This window comes from Mustelus asterias, chromosome 24 (genome assembly GCF_964213995.1).
Source record: "Mustelus asterias chromosome 24, sMusAst1.hap1.1, whole genome shotgun sequence".
Taxonomy (NCBI): Eukaryota; Metazoa; Chordata; class Chondrichthyes; order Carcharhiniformes; family Triakidae; genus Mustelus; species Mustelus asterias.
Window position 1 is genome coordinate 1,913,503 of NC_135824.1, and position 22,975 is coordinate 1,936,477.

The window sequence follows — 22,975 nt, forward strand, 5'->3', positions numbered from 1 at the left end:
CTCTCAAAGAGGCAGATTGCAATGAACCAAGAGCCCCAAAGACAGAATAGTTCTCAGAGAACGAAAGAAAGAAAAAAATCATCCATCCTGAAATTGTTTTCTTTCCACCAATTCATCCAACTATCTGAATAAAATCCCTGCTTGAAACAACTGCTGGACTGATAATCACAAAAATAGACTTCACTGTCAAATAATGTGGAGGATTTTTTAAACTACACTCGCTTAATTACGGCACCTGCCTTGGTGATTTTCTCTTCTTTGCTATTTCAATTGGTTCCTTTGCTCTTCACTTGTGTTCTTGCTCATACAAACTTTAAATCAAGTTGTATGAGAATAAATATACTGGACAGTGTTGAAAGGCTCAGAAGTGGTCTTTTATGATATAAAACTGATTTTCAAATCTGGGATACAAAATTCTGTCACTCAAGATACAAATTATCCAATAAGCTCCTATTTCTTTATCCACAAAACGTTACGAGAGGCAATGACAAATCACAGAGTTAACCTCTGTGAGCAGAGTAAAGTGAGGAAAGAAATGACAATGTGTCAACATGAAAATACAGTTTGTTGAGAAGGGAAGTAAAGACAAATTAAGACTGGTGGAATGGCAGATTGAAGGGGAGGAGGTGCTCGCTGTCTTGAGGCAAATCAGAGTGGATAAATCCCCAGGACCGGACAGGGTATTCTCACGGACCTTGAGGGAAGCTAGTGTTGAACTTGCAGGGGCCCTGGCAGACATATTTAAAATGTCAGTATTCACGGGGGAGGTGCCGGATGATTGGAGGGTGGCTCATGTTGTTCCGTTGTTTAAAAAAGGTTCCAAAAGAAATCCGGGAAATTATCGGCCAGTAAGTTTGACGTCGGTGGTGGGCAAGTTATTGGAAGGTGTGATAAGGGATAGGATCTACAAATATTTGGATAGACAGGGACTTATTAGGGAGAGTCAACATGGCTTTGTGCATGGTAGGTCATGTTTGACCAATCTATTAGAGTTTTTCGAGGAGGTTACCAGGAAAGTGGATGAAGGGAAGGCGGTGGATGTTGTCTACCTGGATTTCAGCAAGGCCTTTGACAAGGTCCCTCATGGGAGGTTAGTTAGGAAGGTTCAGTCGCTAGGTATACATGGGGAGGTAGTAAATTGGATAAGACACTGGCTCAATGGAAGAAGCCAGAGAGTGGTTGTGGAGGATTGCTTCTCTGAGTGGAGGCCTGTGACTAGTGGTGTGCCGCAGGGATCGGTGTTGGGTCCATTGTTGTTTGTCATCTATATCAATGATCTGGATGATAATGTGGTCAATTGGATCAGCAAGTTTGCTGATGATACAAAGATTGGAGGTGTAGTGGACAGTGAGGAAGGTTTTCAAAGCTTGCAGAGGGATTTGGACCAACTAGAAAAATGGGCTGAAAAATGGCAAATGGAATTTAACGCAGACAAGTGTGAGATATTGCACTTTGGAAGGACAGATCAAAGTAGAATGTACAGGGTAAATGGTAGGACTCTGAAGAGTGCAGTTGAACAGAGGGATCTGGGAATACAGGTACAGAATTCCCTAAAAGTGACATCACAGGTGGATAGGGTCGTAAAGAGTGCCTTTGGTACATTGGCCTTTATAAATCGGAGTATCGAGTATAAAAGTTGGAGTGTTATGGTAAGGTTATACAAGGCATTGGTGAGGCCGAATTTGGAGTATTGTGTACAGTTTTGGTCACCTAGTTACAGGAAGGATGTAAATAAGATTGAAAGAGTGCAGAGAAGGTTCACAAGGATGTTGCCGGGACTTGAGAAGCTGAGTTACAGAGAGAGATTGAATAGGTTGGGACTTTATTCCCTGGAGCGTAGAAGATTGAGGGGAGATTTGATAGAGGTGTATAAGATTTTGATGGGTATAGATAGAGTGAATGCAAGCAGGCTTTTTCCGCTGAGACTAGGGGAGAAAAAAACCAGAGGGCATGGGTTAAGGGTGAAAGGAGAAAAGTTTAAAGGGAATATTAGGGGGGGCTTCTTCACGCAGAGAGTGGTGGGAGTGTGGAATGAGCTGCCGGATAAAGTGGTAAATGCGGGGTCACTTTTAACATTTAAGAAAAACTTGGACGGGTTCATGGATGAGAGGGGTGTGGAGGGATATGGTCCAAGTGCAGGTCAGTGGGACTAGGCATAAAATGGTTCGGCACAGACAAGAAGGGCCAAAAGGCCTGTTTCTGAGCTGTAATTTTCTATGGTTCTATGGCAGTATTTTAACCATCTCCCTTTGACATTCAATGAATCACTGAATCCCTCAGTATCAACATCCAATAATGGAATACTCTCCACTTGCCTGAGTGGGTGCAGCTCCAACAACACTCAAGAAGCTTTACACCATCCAGGACAAACCAGCTCACTTGATTGGCACCGCATTCACTACCTTCAACACCCCTGTCTCCACCATCGACGAACAATGGCAGCAGCGTGTACTATCTACAGGGTGCACTGCAGGAACTCACCAAGGCTCCTTAAGTAGCACCTTCCAAACTCATGACTGCTACTATCTAGAAGGACAAGTGCAGCAGATGCATGGGAACACATCGGTGATGTTGGGGACCTCTGCAGGACGCCAAGATGGATCATCCACTCGGCACTTCTGGCTGAAAATTGTTGCGAATGCGACAGCCTTATCTTTTGCACTTATGGCTCCTCCATCATTAATGGGGATATTTGTGGAGCCTCTTCATTCAATGAGTTGTTTAATTGTCCACCACCATTCACGGCTGGATGTGGAAGGACTGCAGAGCTTAGATCTGATCCGTTGGTTGTGGGGTCGCTTAGTTGTCTATCACTTGCTGTTTATGCTGTTTAAGCATGCAAGTAGTCCCGTTATGTAGTTTCATCAGGTTGACAGCTTAATGATTTGGATAAGAATTTAGGAGACATGGTTAGTAAGTTTGCAGATGACACTAAGATTGGTAGCATAGTGGACAGTGAAGAAGGTCATCTCGGATTGCAACAGAATCTTGATCAACAGGCCAGTGGGCTGACAAATGGCAGATGGAGTTTAATTTGGATAAATGCGAGGTGGTGCCTTTTGGTAGATGGAACCAGGGCAGGACTTACTCAGTTAATGGTAGGGCGTTGGGGAGAGTTATAGAACAAAGATCTAGGGGTACAGGTTCATAGCTCCTTGAAAGTGGAGTCACAGGTGGACAGAGTGGTGAAGAAGGCATTTGGCATGCTTGGTTTCATTGGTCAGAACATTGAATATAGGAGTTGGGACATCTTGTTGAAGTTGTACAAGACATTGGTAAGGCCACACTTGGAATACTGTGTACAGTTCTGGTCACCCTGCTGATGACCCACAGTGCCTCATGGATACCAAGTTTTGAGTTGGTAGATCTGTTTGGAGTCTATCCCACTTAGCACGGTGGCAGTGACATGATGGAAGGTATCCTCAATGTGAAGATGGGACTTTGTCTCCACAAGTTCTATGGTGAATTATATATTTAAAAAGAGGGGGGTGGGGCAGAATGGAAAGACTGTGATAGGTCAGAGAAAAGGAGTGATTGACAAATATATCTAGGACATAGACAAAGCGATGTTAATGGTGCCATTAGTAGTGGCAAAGGTAAGATAGCACAATGTGTAAATAGAAGAACAGAGGTCAGTGCTCAGTGGGAGCAAAACTGAACAACAAGGAACAATGGCCATGTGTGGGAGAGTGAGGTTGTGTTGGGACAAGCCAGGGAAACCCGATCACAAAAAACAAAAAGGGTAAGCAGTTGTTTATTGGACTGGAGATGGTAGACAGTGGCATTCTCTTTTTGATGCATATAAATGACGTAGATGTTGGAATACAGAGTAAATTTTCCAAATATGCCAATGATACTGAACTAGGTACGGCGAACTGAGCATAATACCAATCAGCTGCAACGGGACATAAATAGCCCAGCACAATGAGTAGATGAGTGAAAAATGGAATTTAGTAGAGAGAAATGGAAGGTGGTATATTTTAGCAGAAGGGATAGGGAGAAGCAATCTAGACTTAGTGATACAGTTTTAAAGAGTGTGCAAGTTCAGAGGGATCTAGGGTTCATATGTGTGGATCTTTGAAGGTGGCAGGATATATTGAGAAGGTAGTTAGCAAAGTCAATGGGATTTTGTGATTCATAAAGCAAAGACATTTTTCTGAACCTTTATAAATGCCACAACTGGAGTATAATGTATAATCTTTTTTAATAAGTTAATCTAAAGGAAAAGGGTGATTTTAAAATGAGCCACAGCATAAATTTGCTGGCTTTAATTTTTAAAAGTTATTTTTAAATTATGTTAAGTTTACTCCAGGTACACATTGTAGCCAAATGGACAACGACCTGAGCAATTAGGCCTAACATAAAATTGGACACTTTAAATTAATATATAGCTAAACAGCTTCTTCAAGCAAAAAACCTGATAGAACCCAGACAGGATAAGGTTACCGCAGGTCAAAAGGGACCATACCAGAGCTGTCTTACATATTGAATAGAGATGCTCAACCTTAACAATGGAAGAGTCATTACGGCTCGAAACCCATCAAGAGGTACTCAGCCAGAAGGATAGAAAAATACATGATGTTTGTGCATTCCCCAGTTTCAGCCAGACTACCTGCTATTACCCATATCCTGAAAGGAAATAGGTACAACTAGGATGACCTGGCCTAACCTCATTGGGTGGTGACCCCTGCTCTGTAACCCCATTGGCTGAAAGCCAGAGAACATTCCAGAAGGGTTTGAAGATGGGGATAAAATCAGCCATCTTAAGACAAACCCCAGCAAAGACTCGACTGGCCTACTGTGACCTGGGACAATGGAAGAGGGTGTGTGAGATCCACCTTCGTACCAAGAAAACCCTGAGTTCATCTGTCAACGCTAGCTCAGTGAACTGAATCGAACAGCCCAGTCAACGTCACCAGAATGGGTAGTATATCTGTGTTTTTCAGGCAGTTGGCCTAGTTTGGGGAAAAGCTAACTTGAGTTGTTTACCTTGCAAAGTAATTTTTATAAAGCTAAGTTTGAACCACAGTCCTTTGTCTGTCTCAAAGTAAGAGCACCTGGGTAAACGTATTTTGAGTGATAAACTGGTCAAAGTGTCTGTATAGAGGATTTCGCAGCAATAGCATGAAATTTCCAGTCAAGATCCAGTATCACAAAGATAACACAAATTCTTAAAGATTGGCACAGGGAAGAACCATATTACTTCATTATTTACTAATTATTTTTATCTCTGGCAACACATTTATCTGGTAAAATAAAATTTATTAAACCACGGCCCAATATCGTGATTCTGCTGTCATGCAGAGAAAGCATTCGGGAATTTGTTGAGGGATTTGGCATTTCCCAACGCTCGTCAGAAATGCATTATTAACTGGTTTATCCTGAGTGCCTCGGCAATGTCATTTAATGCTCTTCTAAGTAATTTAATGAAGGTGATGTGATCACTTCCTCTGGTCTTGCTGTATATGTATTTGCTATCTACCATTCTGGATAACAAAACAATCCAGGCTTAAAAGGTCACGTCAAAATGTAGTAAATTACTTGATTTGCTGCAACTCTCATCATTCAGCAGCACCTTGATTCCAAGTATCAGGCAACTGCGCTATTGTGCCAGCACAATGAAGTAAATGATGTTGGCACAGACTGGCTCGCCATCCAATCTTCGCTACATTACTGCTTACCAATGTCAAACTGTTTACAGAATTATCGACAGAGGAAAGATCTTAATAAGAGGTTGTATTGGATATGTAGTCTGGTATATAATATATGCTTGAATAATTAAAAACAACAGCGATGTTTTCAAAGCTTTAATGCAATCACGGTACTTGGATGACTCTCTTGAAGGAATCTGAACTTTTCCCTAAAGATTCAAATGATAACCAGGCCATAACGTGCTGCAACTATCTGTTGACCTATTTAAATTCACCGTGATCACTCAGACACCTTTGTCCAAAGGGAATGTTGAGATGAGACATTCCTTTCATACAAATCATAGTTAATTGCTTTTTTACAAATCAGGCCTTTTTAAAATTCATTTACGAGCTGTGGGCATCGCAGACTAGGTCAGAATTTATTACCCATCCCTCATTTCCCTTGAAGATGGTGAGCTGCTTTCTTGAACAGCTGCAGTCCATGTGGTGTAGGTACACCCACTGTGCTGCTAGAGGGATTTTTACCCAACAACAGTGAAGGATTGGCAATATATTTCCAGGATGGGGACTGACTTGGAGGGGAACTTCCAGGTGGTGGTGTTCCCATGGAGCTGCTGGCTTTATCCAATTATAGATGGTAGTTGTCATAGGTTTGGAAGGTGCTGTCTAAGGAGCCTTGGTGAGTTCCTTCGCTGCATCTTATAGATGGTACACAAGGCTGCCACTGTGTGTTAAAGGTGCAGGGACAGAATGTTTGTGGAAGGGATACCAAACAAGTGGGCTAATTTGTCCTGGACAGTGTTGAGCTTCTTGAATGTTGTTGGTGCTGCATTAATCCAGGCAAGTGGACAGTATTTCATCACACTCCTGACTTGTGCCTTGTAGATGATGGATAGGCTTTGGAAAGTTAGTAGGCAAGTTACTCATCACAGGATTCCTCGCCTTTGACCTGCTCTTGTAGCCACAGTATTTATATGGCAAGTCCAGATCAGTTTCTGGTCAATGGTAACCACTAGGGTGTTGATAATGGGGGATTCAGCTATGGTAATACCAGTGAATATCATGGGGCAATAATGGTTAGATTCTCTCTTGTTGGAGAGATGGTAATATCAGTGAATGTCATGGGTGATGTATAGATTCTCTCTTGTTGGAGATGGCCACTGCCTGGCACTTATGTGGTACCAATGTTTCTTGCCACTTATCAGTACCAAGCCTGGATATTGTCCAGGTCTTGCTGCATTTGCACAGAGACTACTTCAGCTTGAGGAGTCACAAATGGTGCTAAACATTGTTCAACCATCGGTGAACATCCCCTTCTGACCTTACGATGGAAGAAAAGTCATCAATGAAGCAGCTGAAGATGGTTGGGCCCAGGACACTACTCTGAGGAATTCCTGTAGAGATGTCATGGGGCTGAGATGATTAACCCACAACCATCTTTCATTGCATGAGGTATGATCTGGACAGCTGGCCAAATTGAATCATGCAGTGGAACTGATTAGGGGAAGATTATTTAAATTTAGAAAAGTATTGTTTGTGTGCTGAAAATTATTTTCTGGCCATTGAGCAAAATTGTCACCTGTGTCACTAAGACTTCAGTAATTTACATATGGAAAGGTTGGATGAAGTTCAGTGATGCTATGAATACTTAGAAGTACGGTTCAAGATTTGGCTTTCTAGACTTGGAGTATGTCTGCAGGAAATATTTTGAGCCTTTAAAACTGGAGTAAATTGCTAGTGTTGATTCATTTAAAATGACGAATTAGAGAATTACTGAAAAATTACACATATTAATGCAGGCTGACTGAAGTTCAAGCTATGCTCGATCGAGTGTATCTGTGTCCGTCTATTGTTGTCTCAAGATCCCAGAGGTACTGAACTTAGCTGAAAGGTTTTGCTTTAAAGTCTTCCTGGTTGGTGAGTTGAAAGTGTTTGTAAAACATTGTCTGCAAATCCTCAAGAAGTTTAAAAATGGAAAAAATACACATCATTATTTGGCCTAGCCCTCGTCCAACAGGAAATGGAGCAAGTCTCTGGCACAGGAGAAAAATAACTTAGAAATACAAATATAAACCAATAATTAGCTTTGCAATGAAACAGTTCTGAATAGTTTCCCAGTCCCTCCCAAATGCATCTGAAAGAGTTCAAGCTTCAAGTGAAGTAAGAAGGAACACATACATTGTGAGGTGTGGGTGTTGCATGCTGTATCTGCCATGCAACGGGTAGGATGAGGCGTCAACATCCCAAGATCAGATTTTCACCCAGGAAGAATTTTGTTTCTCATTATTGAAAAATTGGGACAGAATCAGGTATTACCAATCCCCCAACTGGAAAAGAAATCCCAAAACCATTGTGAAAACCAAGATGGCGTCGGAGCGTGGCGACTTCTTGCAAGCTGTGGCCAGCATACCTTCTAATTCTATCTTTTACTCTTGTTCTATGTTTCTAAAACTTTACTGTAACTCTTTTAAACTCTCTAACAACGCTTTAACTACCCCACACATCCCGGACATTCTCTCTTCCACCGTCTTCCATTGGGAAAAAGATATTAAGGTCTGAGGACACGTACCAACCAACTTAAAAATAGCTTCTTCCCTGCTGCCATCAGACTATCGAATGGACTTACCTCGTATTAAGTTGATCTTTCTCTGCACCCTAGCTATGACTGTAACACCACTCTCTCCCTTCTTTCTCTATGAACAGTATGCTTTGTCTGTATAATGTGCAAGAAACAACACTTTTCACTATGTTAATACACATGACAGTAATAAATCAAATCAAAAATTAGTTTTTTAAAAAGTCTTCAATAATCACTACAGAAAATGTTTCCAATTTGCAGAGATGAACTGTATTTAAATGTAGTCAACTTAGCTGAACAAATGATTACCAGCTTGGGTAACTCTGATAGCTTTTATTACTCTCAGACAATAACACTTTTGCTTCAATAGTTAACATCTAGCAGCCAATGTATCCCTTCTTATAAGCTCAACCTTCCTCTATGCAATTAATACAAAGGTACCATAAATATGGCTTGTACTTTTTTTAAGCAGAGGGAGCATATTGTATTCTGCAGCACACAATGCCTGAAAAACATTTACAAATTGGTATATCAGACAGAACTTTAGCTTGGATTTTACTGAGATGAACAAGATGGCACTTACACAAGTGGAAAGGGGGACAAGGGAAATGTTTTGCTTCAAACACATTTCTCTTTTATACATGAAGAGAAAGCAGCTATAAATGTATCAAAGCTTCACACCTCATATAGTAGGGTGCAGTAGCCTTTGATAGTTGAGGATATATAAAGAAACAGTAAACATTTAACTGTGTTTAATGTTCCACGGCAGATTGCATCACAGCACCTTCCTAGTAACCATGTGGCAATAACTGTCATCAGTGCTCAGATAAGCAATGACTAATCTGTTTCGCAGGACAGTGGTGGCTGAATCAGATTCAGTTCAAATACTGGGAAACCTCTCCTTTAATGGAAGAATTACAAATCACAAAAAATGTCAACTTCATCTCCATAACTCGCAGCAGCAACATTTCAAACATTTGTATAGATGGCCCTGTGAAAGAAAATGTAACTCTTTTATAAAAAGAGAAACATGTCACTATTATTAGCAAGTATACAATGATGTGGGGAGAGAAGGAGAGGAAGCTGAGGAGCGTGGAGGAGGTGCGAAAGATTTAAATTATTAAACATTTCATCCTTATGTAGCAATCGTTTCACAGTGACTTCATTGCAGTGTTCATGCAAGTCTACTTGTGTCACTAACAAATAACAAACTTATTTTGACAGTCTGGATAAAGACCAGTACAAAATTATACCCAGAACTATTCAATGAACTTTATACTAAAGAGCAAGAATTGACATTTCCGTCTACCCTCAAATGTTTGGGGAAGTCCAGAACTAGGGTCCAAATTAAATTATTTTTTATTTATGGGATGTATCCGTCGCTAACTAGGCCAGCATTTATTGCCCTTCCCTAATTATTCTCGAGACAGTGGTGATGAGCTGCCCTCTTGAACTGCTGAAGTCCCTGTGACACAAACGAGTCCATTAAGGAATTCAGGAGAAACCCTTTTTCTCCAGAGAGTGGTTGGAATGCAGAACTTGCTATTGCATAGAGTAGTTCAGGGGAACAGTGGAGATACATTTAGGGGAAAGCTGGATAAACATGAGGGAAAAAGGAATAGGAAGATATGTTGATTGGGTTAAAGGAAGGAGGGAAAGAGGCAGCTTGTGTGGAGCATAAACTTGCATGGATCTGGTGAGCCAGAACGTCTTGTTTCTATGTGTAAATGGCATGTAATAACTGTGCAATACCTCAGAATCATTCCAAAGCAGTAATCCATGCTGAAAGTTCAGGTGAGAGTTTTGAATTGTTAAACCTTTGCTCTAGTTGTTTTGGACACTAAGTGAACTCCTCAATGTGATAACTGCAGGGGCTTATTATTTATTATGCCAGTATCCAAGATACAGGAGTACTTTTTAATTGATTTTGCTTCAATAATCCTTTATGATGGTTATGGCTTAATAACAGAATTATAAGTTCAGCAACATGTAAAACAAAGTCAGGGAATACTGTATGTACATACACCAGAGATGCTTCAAATAAAGGTATCATTTTGGGTGCGATACAACAAACACACAAGAACGAACATGTTCTTTTCTGCGGACAGCTAAGACAAGGATACCTGTCTTAGCTATCAAAGGATGAGAACAATTGCTGCTTAGCAATCTGCGAGCAACAAAACATCTAGTCTGGCAAGGATCAATCAACAACAGCAATCTCTCAAGGACTTGAGTGAGAGCAAAGCAAATGCCCTGGTGAATCATCAGTGTATGGTATTTCTAATCCAGGGTCCTTCAGAAATATCCAAAGACTTGGAGGTGGAGGAAGCCTTATTGTCACCTACCGTTCAAACTACATTAAAATGACCATGTTTTCAGAAACAGATTTTGTTTGGGACGGAGTGAATGGAAAAAAATTAATGAATCAATCCAATGACACAGCTCATTTGTGTCAACATGTTTTACCACTGAGGAATAGCACATAGGATTGTGCCAACATTTTCCCTCGAGGTTGAATTCTCAATCTCCGTACGTAATGAACAGATGGGGAAGAGTCAGAGCTTTAAGACTCTGCAGTCGGACAGCCATAAAGAGCAGGTCACTTGCCCAGTCCATTAAGCAAGGAGATACTTGGATAATACTTGGTATCTATTTATTCAGGCAAGCTGTATATGATCAAAGATCCAACCTTGCGTAATGTTTTATATAATTCATCCTCACATACAGAAAGAGGCCATTTGGCCCATCCAGTCTGCATCGATTCTCCACTAGACCATCCCCTCCATCCTATCCCCCTAGCCCTGTGCATTTACTATGGTTAATCCACCTAACCTGCACATCTTTGGACTATGGGAGGGAACCCACGCAGACACAAGGAGAACGTGCAAACTCCACACAATCACCCAAGGCCAGAATCGAACCCGGGTCCCTGGCGCTGTGAAGCAGCAGTGCTAACCGTTAATTGTAATGTATACTATGATTGTATATTTATTCTGGGTTTATTTACCCAGAAGGTTTTAAGAACCTGCTGACTACCCTGATTTTAAAACATTGTCACCCTTTCATTGATTTATGGGTTTTTTTTTGATAAGCACAATTCAAATAAATGAACTATTTGAAAGAATAGAAAAGTGGGAGAAGGATCCATTTAATTCAAGAGGTCACAAAATAGCTTTATAATTAATTCATCTCCACATTGTGCAGTGATGTGGCATACATTGTCCAGACAATAAATATCAGCAAATATTTCCATATAACGAAAGTGCAGAGTTGCTTTTAAGCCAGTAATCACATAGCCAAAAACAAGAAAAGTTCTAAACATGTCAAAACATTTCTGGACCAGCTGCTATTTTGTACAATATATAGGACTGAATTTCACTTGTAAAAAGAAACTATCTTCCGACTTAGATGAGTGGACTAAACAGATATGCAGGCGTTGGCAATGGACAATGTGTAAGCAATATCACAAGGACAAATTTCTTATGAGAAATGTACCAGAATGGAAACAAACTAATACATTGAGTGTGTTGATTGAACCGTTGAAGTTACAGAGAAAACTTATCATTTCAATGCTCATTCTACAACTGGAGGTAGCCCCATCTCTCTTCCCTTTCCTCACATCCTTTGATATGCCTCCTTTCCAAATACATTTTTAATTAATTTTCCAAAACTGTTAAATCTGTGTGCAAACAGCTACATAAAAGTAAATTATTCCAATGTCAAGCAATAACAGTGGCAGAAATCTCCTAACTTTCAATGAGTGTCTCTGCCGTCCCCGTTTGACTTTACCCATTCACAAACAACCTTTCCACAAAATTACACCATTTGAACAGATTAGTATTTATCCTTTCAAATAATTGAATAATTTTGTAACCCTCCAATAGATTTTCTTCTTAACCTACTCTGTTCCAGAAATAAAAAACAATGTTCAGCCTTTTTTGACAACCTATCATTGCAAAGAATCTTCATTACGCCCCATGGTGCTCACATCCTTCCTACAATATGGTATTTAGAACTGTTCATAATAAACAGCTGCGGCCTAACTGTCATGTACAAATTCAACATCTCTTCCTTGCACCTGTAAAATTCCAAGATACCATTTGTCTTTTTTCTCCTTAAATGTTTCTGCTCATCATATGAAGGACCTTAGTATTAGAAAATTAAACTCTTCCTATTTTGCATCCAGTCGCAGCATCAAAGAACAAAGAATACAGCACAGGAACAGGCCTTTCGGCCCTCCAAGCCTGCGCCGCTCATGTGCCCACTAGACCATTCTTTTGTATCCCTCTGTTCCCAGTCTGTTCATGTGGTTATCTAGATAAGTCTTAAACGATCCCAGCGTGTCTGCCTCAATCACCTTGCTTGGCTGTGCATTCCAGGCCCCCACCACCCTCTGTGTAAAATACGTCCCCCTGTCCAGTCCCATCAGGATTTTATGTTTTCTATGAGATCCCCTCATTCTTCTAAATTCCAGTGAGTACAAGCCCAGTCAATCCAGTCTCTCCTCATATGTCAGTCCTGCCATTCCAGGAATCAGTCTGGTGAACCTTCGCTGGACTCCCTCAATCGCAAGAATGTCCTTCCTCAGACTAGGAGAGCAAAACTATACACCATACTCAAGGTGTGACCTCACTAAGGCCCTGTATAACTGCAGCAAGACATCTTTATTCCTATACTCAAATCCTCTTGCTATGAAGGCCAGCATGCCATTAGCTTTCCTCACCGCCTGCTGTACCTGCATGCTAACCTTCAGCGACTGTTCCACCATGACGCCCCGGTCACATAACACTTCCTCTTTTCCTAAACTGCTACCATTCAGATAATAATCTTCCTTCCTGTTTTTGCCACCAAAGTGGATAACCTCATATTTCACCACATTATATTGCATTTGCCAAGTATTTGCCCACTCAGCCAACCTAAGTCACCCTGCAGCTCTTAGCATCCTCCTCACAGCACACACTGCCACCCAGCTTAGTGTCATCTGTAAATTTGGAGACACTGCATTCAATTCCTTTGTCCAAATCCTTAATGTATATTGTGATTAGCTGGGGTCCCAGCACTGAACCCTGCAGTACCGCACTAGTCACTGCCTGCCACTCTGAAAAGGACCCATTTATTTCTACTCTCTGCTTCCTGTCTGCCAACCAGTTCTCTATCCACGCCAATACATTACCCCCAATACCATGAGCTTTAATTTTGTTCACTAATCTCTTCTGTGGGTCATTGTTAAAAACATTTTGAAATTCCAGATACACAACAGCCACTGCTTCACCCTTGCCCACCCTACTGGTCACATCCTCAAAAAATTCCAGAAGATTTGTCAAGCACGATTTCCCTTTAGTGAATCCATGCTGACTTGGACTGATCCTGTCACCACTTTCCAAATGCTGAGTTATTACATCCTTAATAATTAACTCCAGCATTTTCCCTACCACCAATGTCAGGCTAACTGGTCTATGATTCCCCATTTTCTCTCTTCCCTCCTTTTTTAAAAAGTGGGGTTACATTAGCTACCCTCCAATCCACTGGAACTCTTCCAGAGTCTATAGACTGCTGGAAAATTCTGGCATTATTTCCAAAATTAAAGAATAAAATAATTTGCAGAGAATGTCATTAATATATGGCACAGAATCCATTCTCCTATTCCAGGATTACCAATTTAACAAAACCATCCCCATCATGCCAATTGATTGCTTATACTTGGAACAGCAGAAAAACAGTTATACAGCTTGTCTAGCATGTTATTAAGTGATTAGATGGTGACTCAAGTATCCACAAATCAAATGAGTGATAGAACGATGTCTTCGAGAAGCAAAAATAGACAATGATACAAGCTTGATCTCCCCACTCACATATTTTATTATATATGTGGACAATTCCGGCTTCTTTAGTTACCTGCACAATTGAGCTTCCATGGCAGGAGGAAGGACAGAGGCTGCAGCGGGAAATAAGCATCAGCTTTTTCAACTCTTGTGCGATTTAAGTGGCATGTCCTTGCACTTCCTTTCTCTATACTTCTGTAATTTCATCTGGGTCTCAGAGACCAAAGCAAGTCTGAGTCAAATTCAATTTGAGTGTTTGCCAACAGACACTGGAATTCACCCAAATGTATAAATGAATCCAATATTCTTTATGTGATGTATAAAACATCTGTTCAGAATCTAATAACTTCCGGAGGATTCCAATGCACTAAAAGTGAAAGGACATCAAGACAACATAAATCTAGATGACGATGAACAGATAGCTCACGTCCAGAACAAAGTGCCTCAGCAGTCAATGCAGACATGTCCCATAATAAGTTTCCAACGAATCTGCACATTTGTCTGGCAATGTTATCATATGTGCTTCCATTTTAATGGCAGCCTCATTAAGGAGTGTTGTAGACAAATGTCATGCACCACCTCAACCTCTAATCTCAGGAAGGCCACTCAGAGGTAGAGTGGATCAAAAACAAGGAATTGTTTTTTTGTATTGGATGGGGGGTGGATTATGAAGGAGGAGTCATAGTTAAATTCAAATTTGTAAAAAGTATTCTCACCTTCAACAAGGGAAGAATATGAGAATCTGCAAAAAGTATAATGGGAAAACAGATTGATTACAGCTGAAAGATACTCAAAAGTTTAAAAATTAGATAGGTTCTTTAACTGAGTTACAATAGCATAATCATTACTTTATTGGGCCAGTAATCCTGAATGCTAAGATAATAATCTGTAAATAAAAGGCTGGTATCATTAAAAGTAACCATAAAGCTATCAAATTGTTGTAATAACATTTCAACAATTAATTTGTATCCTTACCAAGTCTGGATATTATGTGACTTGAGTTGCACATAAATATGGTTGACCCTTAACTGCCCTCAGTTACAAGCCACATATTTGCATCAAATACAAGACCACTCAAGGCCACTTTCTCAAAGCAATTTGGGAGTAAGTTAATGAAAATAAACATTAGATAGAAAATGTAAGAGAAGGTGAGCTATATCAAATCAATTCTTCATAATTAATTTCTTAAAGCACAGAAATCTAGTCCCTGTGGAATTTCAGTAAGGCCTTTGATACAAGTGGAGATATTCTATTATGGATATTAACTTTGTTGATTGATAGAATCCTCAGGATGGGTGGTGCAGGAATCGTCACTAGCCTGAGAGAATGTTACCTGTGGGATTCTCTAAGAGACTGGTTTAAGGTTTCTTATTTAATGTTGTCCTGATTTAGGAGTTGCAAGTACAACAGATAAATCTGCAGACAATACAAAGCCAATTAAGGTTGCAGACTCCAAAGATGAATAGGATAAGCTACAAGATGATTTGAGAAATGAGCAGGCAGGTAGCAGTGCTTCACATGGGCACAAAAAAATCTAGAAAGGACTATTACTTTAATGGAAAGAAAAAAATGTGCATGGAAAATGACAGAGATGTTGCAATAACTATTACGATGATACTAGGTGAAAAGAGTAAATCTGATGTTGAGATGCAGTAAAAATGTAATAGACTCAAAATGATGAGGCAATTCTGCCACTTTATAAATCGTTGATGCAACTGTACTTGGAACAGTGGGTACAGTTCTGCTCACTGCTATACAGAGGGGATATTACAGCTTTTTAAAGTATGCAGAACTAGATTTGAGGGGATGGAACGATTGGATAATGATGAGTGATTTTATAAATTTAAATTCTCACTGGAAAAAAGATTTGAGATTATCTGAATGTTCTTTTCAGTATTCTATAAAGACTGAGTAATGTAGACCATGACCAGTGGAGACATGATGTGTGGTGAGTGGAGTGTGCTTGTGAGAAGCAGGTGACTTTGGAAGTATTATTCCTAAAACACTCCAACACTGGGGGCTTTTCCTAACCTCGTGTGGGTCTGCTGTAAACTAATTGATAGAAATTGATCAGTGATTAGTCAATAACTTCAATATCACTAGATCACGTGGCTGATAGAAGGTGAACGCAATGACCTTGGTCTTTTATTGCTGCCAATTCCTGTTAATATAGAACATGCTATTTGGAAAGTTAGGTAATTATAGATCCACAGAGAATCTGAAAATGGTACACTCCCTACAATCTTCATGGAAACAAAAATATTGAAATTCATCTCAATCTCTCTCCATAAAAACTCTTATATCCCAGGAATCAATCTAGTGAATCTTTGTTGCACCTCCCCTAAGTAAAGTACATTTTTCCAAAGATATGGAGACCAAAACTACACACAGTACACCAGGTGTGGTTTCACTGAAACCCTATACGATTGCAGTAACTGTCCTACTTGTCCTCCAATGCCCTTGTAATGAAGTCCAATATACAATGTGCCTTCCTAATTGCTTATTGTACCTGCATATTAACTTTGTATTTCATGTACAAGCTCACCAAGTCCCTCTAAAAACAACGTTTAATTGTTTTTCACTATTTAGAAATTCTTTATCTAGTTTCCTTATCAAAGTGCATAACCTCAAATTTCCCCACAAAATGTACTGCATCTGCCGCCACCTTATTGTTCACTCAGTTAATTTAAATATATCCCTTTGCAAACTTCTTGTGTCCTCTTTGCAGCTTACTTTCCCACCTCGCCTTGTATCGTTAGTAAACCTGGATCCAGTACATTCTGACTCTTTATCTAGGTGATTGATATGAATTGTAAATAACTGAACCCCAGCACTGATCCTAATGACAACGTATTGAACTTAAAGAGAAGTTTCAGGAAGGCCATGTTTGTGCACTTGTGCTGCTCATGTTTGCCCTTTGCTCCTGGGCTCCTGCTTGTCAGAGTATGGACATGAAGATAAACAACTTGGGTCGCTGGCCTCAATTACCAAAACATGCCTTCCTAAAATTAAGTTCTGCTGTGTAGAAAATGTCACATCAATGCTGCGTGAAAAACTGCTTTTATACCAGCAGCAATTAGACTGAGAAGGGGAACCACAGAAGCAATGCCAACCTGGCAAACACTGATTTCCATTAATTTAATTCTGAAGAGCAGAAGAGACTCCTACGTGTGTGTAATTTGCAGAGAGTTGTTTTTAAAGCAGGAAATTCACATTTCCAAAGCATTTCAAAGTCAACTTGAAGGAAAATTTAATTTCAGGTCTATAGGGAAATTGGATAGCTGTACCAAAGGCACAATGGACTGTATGATCACCTTCTGTTCTACATTATTCAGTGATACTAACTCTCTGCGTGCTTTCATAAAGTCCCCAAGAGATCCTGATCCCTTTTCAAACTTAGTTTGACTTTGCACTGGAGTTGTACTTGATTCAGTGACAAATTCAAACAGTAGAAGACTGTCCACTTGAATTCAAACTATTATTGTATTGAAGCTAACAGTTTTAGGGCAACCTTTTAACAATGAGGTTTTCACACTGGCAAACAAGGTAACACTACTGCTTCTTAAATATTGCTGGAGAGACATGTTGCTGAAGCTCTTCATCTTGCACTCATCAGCACAAACATGAGAAAAGCCATCCATGATAATGCCTTGGCCAGAGATGATTTGTCAACCAATCAGCACTGCGTTTCCTGTAGTATAAATTGTGACCTTTTGAAATTTGGCATTCTTGCATTTGTCCTGATGAGTGCAAAATGGAAAGCTTCAGCAATATGTTTCTTTTCAGCAACATCCAAGTTCTGCACTACTGTTTCTGCAGACTGGACGCAGCCCCAAAAGAAACTGTTTAGGAACCACTAATCACAGCAACCTGATAATAATAATTATAACTTAAAAACAATTGCACAATCACTGTTCTTTTAATCTTGTTCAGGCTGTTGTGGAAACTACTCCATGAGCAGAACAAGGAGATTTCCACAGCTCTTGGAAGCTCAGTTAGTATTGCAGAAGTATTTCTTAAAATGATTCAGTTATATAAACATACAAAATTGGGAAAATCACCATGACTCTCACCCTCTAAAAAAAATACAGACCAGCACTGGCAAAAGACTGGGCACTAAGCATTTGCTCAGTTTCTGACACTCAAGTTTTAAAAATAAATTATAAACGACACCAAATAATGCAGTGAAAGTAAAGTGTCTTAGGGTGACAACACGTCTCTTTGCATCCCACAACTGGGATATCATTATATATCAGGGCATTGCAAGTATGGATGTGTCATTATAGATAAATTCTAGACCTGTTCTCACATCACCATAGAAGCACTTTCCAGCAGATGGAGAAAGTCTCTGCATTCAGGAGCAGGAATCCTGGCTCTTTCCACTTTCCTCATCTGGGGGTCTAACTCAGCTAACAGGTTTACCCAGTGAGTGTCAGAGGCATATGGGCCATAAAAGATCCAGATTTAATCCTTGGCATTTGGCAAGTTAGCTGATCTCCTACTGTGCAAGCATTGAGGGAGACCAGAGCCTCTGGATTATTACCTCGGCAGGCAATTTTTTGAGAGATGGCACAAGCATCAGAGGGAAAATTGGCATAAACAAAAGTCCACCTAAACTTATATTGTGTAGTGGGAGTCGGCAACAATTCCCTTTGAGAATTCTCCATTTGAAGCAAATGACAGACCTTTCTTTCTGTATTAATTAATTCCATTCCTTGAACTGAGATCCAGAGGCTTAGTGAAACCAGATTTGCAGCTGAAATTTTTGAAACGTGTTGTGGTTTGGTATTGTTCTACATTCGTTGGTAAACCTGGATTGTGTGACATATTAACACATTAGTATTCAGAAGGGAGTCCAATCACAAGCTGTTGTCCAACGACATGTTTCAATAATAGTATTCTTTGAAGTGAAAAGTGAAATCAAAGTGTGAAAAATTCTTAAACTCACACTGCACCATAGCGTGATGTCACATCAGCAACGTAACTACACCGAAGAATTTTCCAGAGCTGAGCTCTGTGTCATTAAAACAAATCTGAGCAGACTCGATGGACCGAGTAGTCTAATTTTGCTCCTATGTCTTATTGTCTAACCCCCCCTTACCAGCTTACACACCATAACAAGGATTAAAAGCTAAATAACTTGCCAAGTACAACCGCTCCAAGCTGTGGATCTAATAAATAAATCTCAGTCTTTTAATCTGAATCAATTTTAAGCTTTCTACTAAAATATGCTGAACATTTCTCTCAAATTCAATTTTCAATCCACGGATTTTGGCTGCCATTAGTCACTTTACAAACACACACCCAATTCCTAAACTATTTGTTATCAGGTAATAAAATGTTTGTTTTTCGTACTTCATACAATTCAGTGATATGTAATTGAGCCTCTAAGCAAAATTACACTTGCTCTCACATCCATTCACAACTTACTTATGAAGAAACAGTTTGCATAACATGAATTTACAAACATGAGCACAGGGTTTTCCCAGTGACATTCGCAAAGGCAATATCAAAAACATGATGATACGTCTACAGAGCCAATGATAAACCTCAATGTGGTTTTCAGAAATTCCCCATTTATAAACGCATCCAGAGGTGCCTGGATTTACTGCTGAGAGCCAAAAACCATTTTAATGTGAACTTCATCTTATGCCCTTGTGTATGTAGAGAAATATTGAAGGTAGCAGAATAATCTGCTGTAAAATGAAGGCGCCACAATCAGTATATATTTGTTTAATCCTTCCATTGCTAAACAAACGTCTCAAATTCTTTGTACAAGCTCATAGTAAGAGTTTTGGCTTCCAACTCCTCAAATGAAACTTAAATCGCTTAGTTTAAAGAACATCAAATGTGAACTCTAATTTATAAAACACAACTGACCTATTGAAGTTCAATCTGAGGACACAGACAGACGGGGACACAGACAGACAGACAGGGACACACACACACACACACACACACAGACACACATGTTTAAAAGCTGGGTCGGGTTGCAGTTAGGAGCAAAACAACATTTAAAAAGGGCACTTTCCCCAAGGATTAAAACTAGCTGAATGTAAACATATTCAGCAAATATCTCATTGGTTATTGGTCTGTTATCACTTTGAAAAAAGTGAAGGCACTTTACATAATAAGTACCGTTATTCATTATTCACCCAGCCGTGGTTTGATGATACCTTCCAGAAATTTACAAATAAAATTGAACGTATACCTCCAGAGTTTTAAACAAGATTAGAAATTTTTGAGAGGGGACTGACCCCAAAAACAGGCAAACCAGCAATTAGGCTGGATAAGAGATCATTGATTATGTACACTGACACATCTATAAATATATTAGCCTAGAGGCAATGCATTATATAGAACATTCGCCCAGGGTCAGGGCGTCACTTAGCCCAGGGTCAGGGCGTCACTTAGCCCAGGGTCAGGGGGGTATTTAGCCCAGGGTCAGGGGGGGTATTTAGCCCAGGGGCAGGGGGGGTATTTAGCCCAGGGGCAGGGGGGTATTTAGCCCAGGGGCAGGGGGGTATTTACAATCAGGGAGTTGGGACTGAGGCCATTCACTCTTTACATTTTGCTCCTACTTCAGTGAGCAGGCAGACGGCACTGCGCCTGCGCACTAGCCCCTGCCGGCAGCCACTGATTAAGCGGGGAAATGTGTCTCTGGAAAGGGCTCCGTGAACAACTCACCCCCTCCGGGGCCTCTCCCCGCGCTCTGTACCAGGCTCCGATCAGTCACACAAAGCGAGCAACAAAGTGTTGTCCATTCATGATGAGTGCCGGCCGCTGACAGCTGCTCGGCTCCTCGCTCCGCCCGCCGCCATCTTGGTTGTGAAGGAAACCCGCGCGCGACCGCGGGAGCGCGCCTCGACCGACCGGAGGCCGAGGGGTCCTAGCGCTCACCCTCCTTGAAACACTAGCATTGACTTTACCACTCCCTCAGAATGGATAACTTTATCCATCACTTTGGTTCACACTGAGTCACAGCTTCTGAATGGTGAAAGAAAAAGAGAAAATGCAGGAAATACTCAGCATACAATGACGAGACAGAGTACAGGAATGAGATAGAGAATCTGGTGAACTGGTGCGGCAACAATAATCTCTACCTCAATGTCAACAAAACGAAGGAGATTGTCATCGACTTCAGGAAGCGTAAAGAAAAACATACCCCTGTCTACATCAATGGGGACGAAGTAGAAAGGGTCGAGAGCTTCAAGTTTTTAGGTGTCTGGATCACCAACAACCTGTCCTGGTTCCCCCCATGCCGACACTATAGTTAAGAAAGCCCCACCAACGCCTCTACTTTCTCAGAAGACTAAGGAAATTTGGCATGTCAGCTACGACTCTCACCAACTTTTACAGATGCCCCATAGAAAGCATTCTTTCTGGTTGTATCACAGCTTGGTCTGGCTCCTGCTCTGCCCAAGACCGCAAGGAACTACAAAAGGTCATGAATGTAGCCCAATCCATCACGCAAACCAGCTTCCCATCCATTGACTCTGTCTACACTTCCCACTGCCTCGGCAAAGCAGCCAACATAATTAAGGACCCCTGGTGCACCCTGGACATTCTCTCTTCCACCTTCTTCCGTCGGGAAAAAGTCTGAGGTCACGTACCAACCAACTCAAGAACAGCTTCTTCCCTGCTGCTGTCAGACTTTTGAATGGATCTACCTCGCAATAAGTTGATCTTTCTCTACACCCTAACTATGTCTGTAACACTACATTCTGCACTCTCTCCTTTCCTTCTCTATGAACGGTATGCTTTGGCTGTATAGCGTGCAAGAAACAATACTTTTCACTGTATGTTAATACATGTGACAATAATAAATCAAATCAAATCAAAGCTATAGAGAGAGAAACAGAATTAAGGTTTCAGGACTATGACCTTTCATCAGTTCTGAAGAATTAATTCTGTTTTTCTCTCCACAGATGCTGCCTGCCCCGTTGAGTATTCCTGCATTTTTTCTTTTTATTTCAGATTTCCAGCATCCTGTTTTTCAATTACTGTCTGAATGATGAGGCAGCACAGCAGTAGAGAAGAGAAAAGTGAAGCAAATCCTGTACGCCAAATCCCAATACCTTCTCGAACGTCCTGCCCTTTTGTACCCTAAGATCCAAAAGTGCATAGTTAGTTTTGCACAGTACATTTTGCATTTATGTATAATAATTCATCTCATAACTCAAAGTTCAAATAAACTGCATTGTTAAAAACAGGACACAGAAAAAAATCAGCCAGTCTAAGCAAAACGGTCACTATAGTCCAAAGATGTGCGGGTTAGGTAGATTGGCCATGCTAAATTGCCCCTTAGTGCCGTGGGGACCAGCTAGGGTAAATGCATGGGGTTATGAGGATAGGATCTGGCTGGGATTGTGGTCGAATGGCCTCTTTCTGCACTGTAGGATTCTATGATTAACTCCCTATCTGAGGGGTTACTTCCATCAATAATTAGTACATTAGTGATAACAATTATCAGTACCACAAACTGTTGGAATTGACTTTGCCGGTAAGCAGGACTTTCTTTAAAGAGTAAAGATATTTCCAGTCTGCATCCAAAGATTCTTCTTACAAAGGGTAATTAGCCCATTAAAGGTTTTCCTCCTTATTTATGTGCTTTTTAGTTAGCGTGGAATGTTTTTCTGGCTCACCTTTAATGAATGCAGATTGACATTTGCCATTAGTCAGTCCAAATTGAAAATGATATTGTGGCATTTCACCCAGTGTTCTGACTGTGACAAGTGAGGAGAGATGTCATTCTTTGGTCATGCAACTCTTCCATGAACAGATTACCAAAATAAAGTTCGCCATAGTCTGCAAGATTGAGGGGCAAGGACAGAGTGGATAGCCAGAAGCTTTCTCCCAGGGTGGAAGAGTGAATTACAGGTTTAAGGTGCGAGGGGCAAATTTTAAAGGAGATGTACAAGGCA

The 22,975-nt window shown here is 40.5% G+C and overlaps 1 protein-coding gene across 3 annotated transcripts in view; it reads right to left on the bottom strand.

Moving 5' to 3' along the window:
* dennd4a (DENN/MADD domain containing 4A) overlaps positions 1-21,429 on the bottom strand; it is a 159,574-nt gene extending 138,145 nt beyond the window's left edge. For all 3 annotated transcript variants that reach the window (XM_078241160.1, XM_078241159.1, XM_078241158.1), the window contains exon 1: positions 20,739-21,429. The gene's annotated coding sequence lies outside the window, so the exon portion shown is untranslated. The remainder of the gene's footprint in view (positions 1-20,738) is intronic.
* Between the last annotated feature and the right edge of the window lie 1,546 nt (positions 21,430-22,975).